The sequence below is a fragment of the Orycteropus afer genome, unplaced genomic scaffold, assembly GCF_000298275.1.
Source record: "Orycteropus afer afer isolate SDZICR_OR568_19922 unplaced genomic scaffold, OryAfe1.0 scaffold00416, whole genome shotgun sequence".
Taxonomy (NCBI): Eukaryota; Metazoa; Chordata; class Mammalia; order Tubulidentata; family Orycteropodidae; genus Orycteropus; species Orycteropus afer.
Genome location: NW_006922003.1, coordinates 935,518 through 942,179, shown reverse-complemented (window position 1 = coordinate 942,179; position 6,662 = coordinate 935,518).

The following is a 6,662-nucleotide window of genomic DNA, read 5'->3' as shown; positions in this document are numbered from 1 at the left end:
AGTTTTGTTCCACATTTTTCTCCTACTCTATCCAGGATCTCCTACACTGATCCCTTTCGAAGTGGTTGACAGTTGTAGCCAGGCACCATCTAGTTCTCCTGAAGACCTCCGAGAATTCTTGATCTACAAAATAATAAGGTAAATGAAATGACTTGTTTTAAGCCAGTATGTTTTGGGGAAGTTTGCTGCACAGCAATAAATAATTTTAAAAAATTCTCTTATTTTTCCCTAGATCTTGTTGAGTTGCTTCCCACAGGTCCTGCATTAATTATTATTTTTAAATTTAGATGCTTAAAAACACACTATCTATTATTTTATAATGTCTGTAGGTCAGAATTCTGGGTGGGTTCCCTGACTTTTGGTCTTTCCAAGGTTGCAGTCAAGGTACTGGCTGGGACAGAAGTCAGTTTAAGACTTGTGTCTTAATTGGGTTCTCTAGAGATCACTGAGAATCATAGCTTAGCAAAGTTGACACATAAAATTAATCATGTCAATTTTACTCAGAGTGGTAGATTCTGTTCCATGTTTCCTCAAGTGATTGTTGCCAGAATTATTATTGTTATTAATTGCAGATTATTGGATTGAAAATGTCAGCTCCTCTCAAGATGATGAGCCAAGGTTTTCCTTCTTTGTTTGCCATGTAGGTCTTTCCATCAGACAACTCACAATATAGCAAGTGACTTCATCAGAGCAAGCAAGAGAATGAACAAAAAGAACCCAAGAGAGGGAGTCCAAGAAAGACTGAAGTGAGATTTTTTTTGTAATGTAATTTCCAAAGGGACATCACATCACTTTTGCCATTTTATACTTATTAGCAACAAGTGCTCAATTCAACCTACACTCAGTGGTACAGAATTATACCAGGGCATGACTATCAGAGACAGTGAGCACTGCAGGGCCACAGTTCTTCAAGAGTACAAAGGTATACAAACAACTTTAGCACCTTTTACGTGACAGAGGTATTTTTAAAATTGAGTACTTAAAATAGTCTAATAGGGTGTTCTGTGATTTCTTAAATTAAGCATTCAATTTAAATGTCAATACTGCCTCTGGGGTGTACTTGTTTTATCTCATTTGCTAACTTTTTCTTTTTTTTTTTTTTAAATCTGTAATGGTTGTATTAGAGTTCCCTGCATATAATAAGTGCCCATTAGTTGAATGCATTAATAAAATGAAATAACTATTTAGACATATATTCATTAACACTAGCTGTGTTTGGAGTTGTCTATGACTTTGTAGTTAAATTGAAATCACTGAAAGAAGTATGTTTTTAGCTACATTAATGTACAATATAAATAAACATATATGACTGCTAACCAGAAGGTCGGCAGTTCAACTCCACTAGTGGCTCTTCAGAAGGATGATAGGGCAATCTGTTGCCATAAATATTTACTACTTTGTAAATCCATAGCCCCCAAATGGGGGTCGCTATGAGTCAGAATTGACTCAATGGCAGTAGATTTTTTTTTTTTAAATGTGTATTTACTCTCTCAATGGTTGTATCTTGTCTGTTTAGTATATAATTTATTGATCTTCTCTGAAACCTACATATGTTCAAAGCTGGTTATGTCATTTAACCAGCTTCATGAATTTGACAAGTTACTTTTTTTCTTATACCTCTGTTTTCTCTTCCCATACTCATCCTCTACATTCAATGCGTCAACATATCCCACTCTTATTAACTCAAACTACATCTTGAATCAAACCCTTCCCATAATCTCTATCACTACTTCCTTAATATAAACCACCATTCTGTTTTTAGCTGATATTATGGTAGTGACATTCTAACTTCTCCCCTTCCCACTCTTCATCTCTACCCACAACTCAGGCAGCAAAAATTCTTTAAAATATGTGTCATATAACGGCATGTCTTTGTTCAAAAACTTCCAATGATAATACCTTATCTTACTAAGAAAAATATTCAAATTCCTTAACATTGCCTAAAAAACAAGAAAGAAAGAAAGGAAACAACCTTTCCTTTCTAGTGGATTCTGACTCCAGTGACCCCATGTGTGACCCAGTAGAACTGCTTGGTAGGGCTTTCTTGGCTGTAATCTTTATGGAAGCATATCACTAGACATTTCTTCTGCAGTGTCACTGGGTGCGTTTGAACCTACAATGCTTTGTTTAGTAACCAAAAGCAAACCATACTGTCATCCAAGGACTTATAATGTGACTTACAAGGTTCTAAATATTCCTATTCTTCCTTATTCCCAGATCTCATTTTTTCTTCTGTTTCTTTTACTCACTTTTCATTGATCTTAATGTTCTTCCTCAATCACCTTAAGTGTGTTTCTTCTTTGTAGCAATTACATTTTTCACTTCCTTTTTTGAGAATAGTCTAAACTCTGGTATGATCCATTTACTATTTTTGCCCCTTTCTGATCAATATAAACTTAGCATAGATACTATCCTCTTATTTATTTTATTTTCAAAGCCCCTCCCAAGGCTTCTCATTATTATATGTCTTGTTCATTTGTTTAGTGCTTCTCATTTTCACACAAATATAAGCTCCATAAGGAATGAAACATCTGTTTTATTCACTGCCTGTAAAGTAAGCATTATTTGCATGTATGAATGGATTTACATATTTGAATACAAATAATAAAGATGTATAAAATAAAATACATCCATTTTATTTGATTTTTTTTTTTTTTAATATTTGCAGTGTTCCCTCCCCTCTCCTTGCACTCCTTGTAACCAACAAAGTTTCTTTCCATATATAACCTGAAGGAAGATTGGGCACCTCAGAAACCCGAGGAGGAGTCGGTATGAGTAGGATCTGACCTGACTTGATTGTAGTGAGGTTTTTGTTTTTCTTTTTTTTGGTGACTTAAATAAAAGATATCTTGTCTGATAAATGCACATATATTTTCTGATCTAAAGGAGTACTAATTATGTAATGTTGAAAGTAATCTTGATAAAATTGTCATATATATATATACATATATATATATATATATATATATATATATATAATATATATATATATATATATATATATATATATATATATATATATATATATATATATATATGATCACATTACCCTTTTCATTAATATTTCTCATTGACCAAAGAAAAATTAATGCTTAAACTCAGAGTTACACTTTGAATGCAAACTTACATGTATTACACTAATAGAATAGTTGAGGAGGCCAAATCCTAACAAAAAAGTATTTGATAGAGCATTTGTAAAATGCAAGATTCTTATATAAGGATAAAATTAATATTTTACTCAGTGATATGCTTTAGGCAACCTATGGAAACACATATTTAAAAAATGGCATTTAAGTGGTTCACAGTCTAAATAAATCTTTTTCTCCTATTGCTGTTTGTTTGTTTATTTTTCAATGACATTTATATTTATTAGTCTATCTAGCCTATATTTTGTATTACTCAAGTGATACAAAGTCTTTAATTTTGCTTAGAAGTTTGGAAAGACACAAATAAGAGCCACAGGAATCAAATACCTTGCTCTCCAAGAATAGGAAAGGACTATAATTTGAAAAGTAAATAGGACTAGTTAAAGGACATCCCACAGATTTGATTAAAACTCTCAAGATTAAATCTGTTCATGTGACTTTATGTGATTGGCATTGAAGAAACAGCTGCCTTTTGTACACTGTGATTTTACAAAGATTTGTATAATTTTATATGCTATTCAAATACTGCAATCCAATGGCACATCTTTTACTAAAAAAAAAAAAAAAAAAAAAAAACTTTCACTGTGAAGCATAGGGAGAAAAGATTATCTGAATAATATAATTAATAGCCTGACCAGAGTCAGAGATCAGGAGGCAAGCAGATATTTCAAGCTCAAATCCTCTATATCAAAGATGGACTGCTCTATATATCTTTCATGTAAGAAGTATATGAGAATCCTTAATAACTTGTCTGGTAACATGAGACCGTACTGTGTAAAATGTCTGGCAATGCTTAATTTCAAATATATTTCTATGGTCCTGAGGCTAGAGAAGGATGTTCAGCAGTTCTGTTCATACTCTCATTAGCTCTTGTGTTAATGAAAATAATTACTTCTATTGTATCATGGATCTTTTTATTTCTGGCTAGTATTCTATTATGCAATAATTGAAGCAGTATACCTCTTGGAGCAAGCTATAATAAGCCAAACCAAAAAACCCATTGCCATCTAGTCAATTCCAACTCTTTGAGACCCTATACAACAGAGCAGAACTGTCTCATAGACTTTTCAAGGCTATAAATCTTTACAGAAGCAGACTGCACAATTTTCTCCCACAGAACAGTTTATGGGTTCAATCCCCTGATCTTTCTTTTCATAGCTGAGTCTTTTAACCACTGTGCCACAAAGGTGCCTCTAAACTACAATAAGTGATATAACCCTTTCTAATTTTGAGTCACACAACTTTCATTGTTCAGCAAGTCAAATTAATGAAAGTTGTCTAAAGGATTTTACTTCATCAGATACATCGTAATCCATCTTCCAAAGCAATCAACTCAAGATATTATTATAATTATGCAACTATAAGATTAAATTACTGAAAACTCATAGTTTGCATATCCAAGTGAAACTTTATGGAATAAGATCTTCTTTAGTTTATAAATTCAGTACTCCTCTGATAAACAAATAGTAACACTGACCTTCTACCAATAGAGAATGCATTCTCATTTTTACCCCATGGCGTAGTAACCAATGTGCTTTGCTTAAATGCAATTTTTAGAATATCAGAACTGGATTCGTTTTTAAAACAAAAATAAATCAAATAAGTCAATTGCAGAAAGACAAATTTGTATGAACCCATTATTGTAAAATGACAAGGAAAGGTTTACTTAGGGAAGGAAAAATTTCAGATTAGTTGGGGGTTGCATGTTGATTTAGGTGAGGGCAGGGATGGTATGGAAAGAGTCTATTACAAGCATGATGACATTGGGGAAAGAAGGTCACTGAAATGTGCACGTAAGATATAGACAACAGAAGCAAATAATAGTATATGCACAATACTGTATGACTACTAACACCAAATACCAGGCTATAGATAATTGCATTGACAAGTGAGATCAGTTGGGGGTTGGTGAACAAGAATACACCCTAGATCAAGCATAGTTTTAGCTGAAGATAATCTTATATATGCACTTGTGCCACATAACTAGCCACATACATTACAGAAGCAACAGAATTCAGAGTTGAAGCAACTTCTCAGAGACAACCATACACCTTGAGAAAGAGAATAACCAGGCCTGCCAATTCTGGACACCTGTCTCAGGTGACCCCAAGATCAATTGGCACAACATAGTGCATAAAATCTTGTTCCACAACCTACTTTGGTGAGTGGCAACTGGGGTCTTAAAAGATTTTGATTGGCCTTTTTAGATGCAACTCTTGGTCTCCTCTCATCTGAAGCAAAGAAGTGTGAAGAGAATCAAAGGCATCTGGAAACAATTAGTCCAAGAATATGATGGACCCTGAGACCAGAACTAGGTGGTGCCCAGCTGCCAAGGTCAACTGCTTAGAAAGGGATCAAATCCGGAGATCCTGGATAGTATGGGAGGAAAAATGTGGAACAAAATCCAAAAGTACAAAAATGACTGGAATTACTGGTCAGATGGAGTCTGGTGGAACCCCCAAAACTATGGCCCTGAGTTACCCTTTGGGCCTAGAATTGGACTCATTCCCATGGACTGTCAGCCCAATAGTAGAAAGACTTACACACAGAGTACCTATGCCAAGGCAATGCACCCCCCCTTCTCTAGGGAGATTCACCCCTCAAAGAAATTGGCCATGGGACACCAAAGGGACAGCATTCCCATAGAAGGAAAGCTGGACAGACATGAATGCACAGTTAAGAAGGGCACAAGGAGGGGGCAGACACAGGGATGGAAGGGAAGGAGAAAGAGAGAGAGAGAGAAAGAGAGAGAGAGACAGACAGAGAGAGAGAACATAAAGAAATATACTATAGTGAATTTTATGTGCTCCTAAATGGTGAAGATCACCAAATCAACCGACAATGCAAATCTCTGGTTTTAAAAACCAGGATAATTATTGTCCCGTGGGACAGTTATGACAAAAAAGAGATATGACAGGGATGCTGATAATATCTTTTTTTTAATTTTGCTTTCAATTATATAGTTGTGTTCATTTTCTGTAAACCTATTGAGTTGGATATGCATGATCTGAATATTTTTATGAGTGTATATAATATTTAAATATTTTTTCAAAGCGAACCAACAGAACATAGACAAATACATGGGCATATTTACCACAAATTCACACCTTCACATATCCTTAAACATTCTGAGATTATGTGGCCAAGAGGTATATTTCAACCATTAGCAAAAAAGAGCTGGTTAAGGTAAGGAAACTGTACATTCAATTTAGAGGAGAGAGAAATTTGCTAGAGAATTTTTAATTTATAAACATATCTATTATGATATTACAACAAATATAGTCTTGGTTCTTGTTGAAAGAACATTCAACAACTTTCATATAAAAAACTATGCACAAAGGATTTCAATGGGTAAAATAGAATAGAATCCATCTAAAAGAAACTCAAGATATGAAATGATTCCATGATTAAAGTTAAGCAACCACAGAAATGTGAATATGCATTTCTTTCCCAGTGTTCTGGAAGCCAGAGTTAAATGAGAAATATACTGTCTTAGTTGTCTAGTGTTGTTATAAC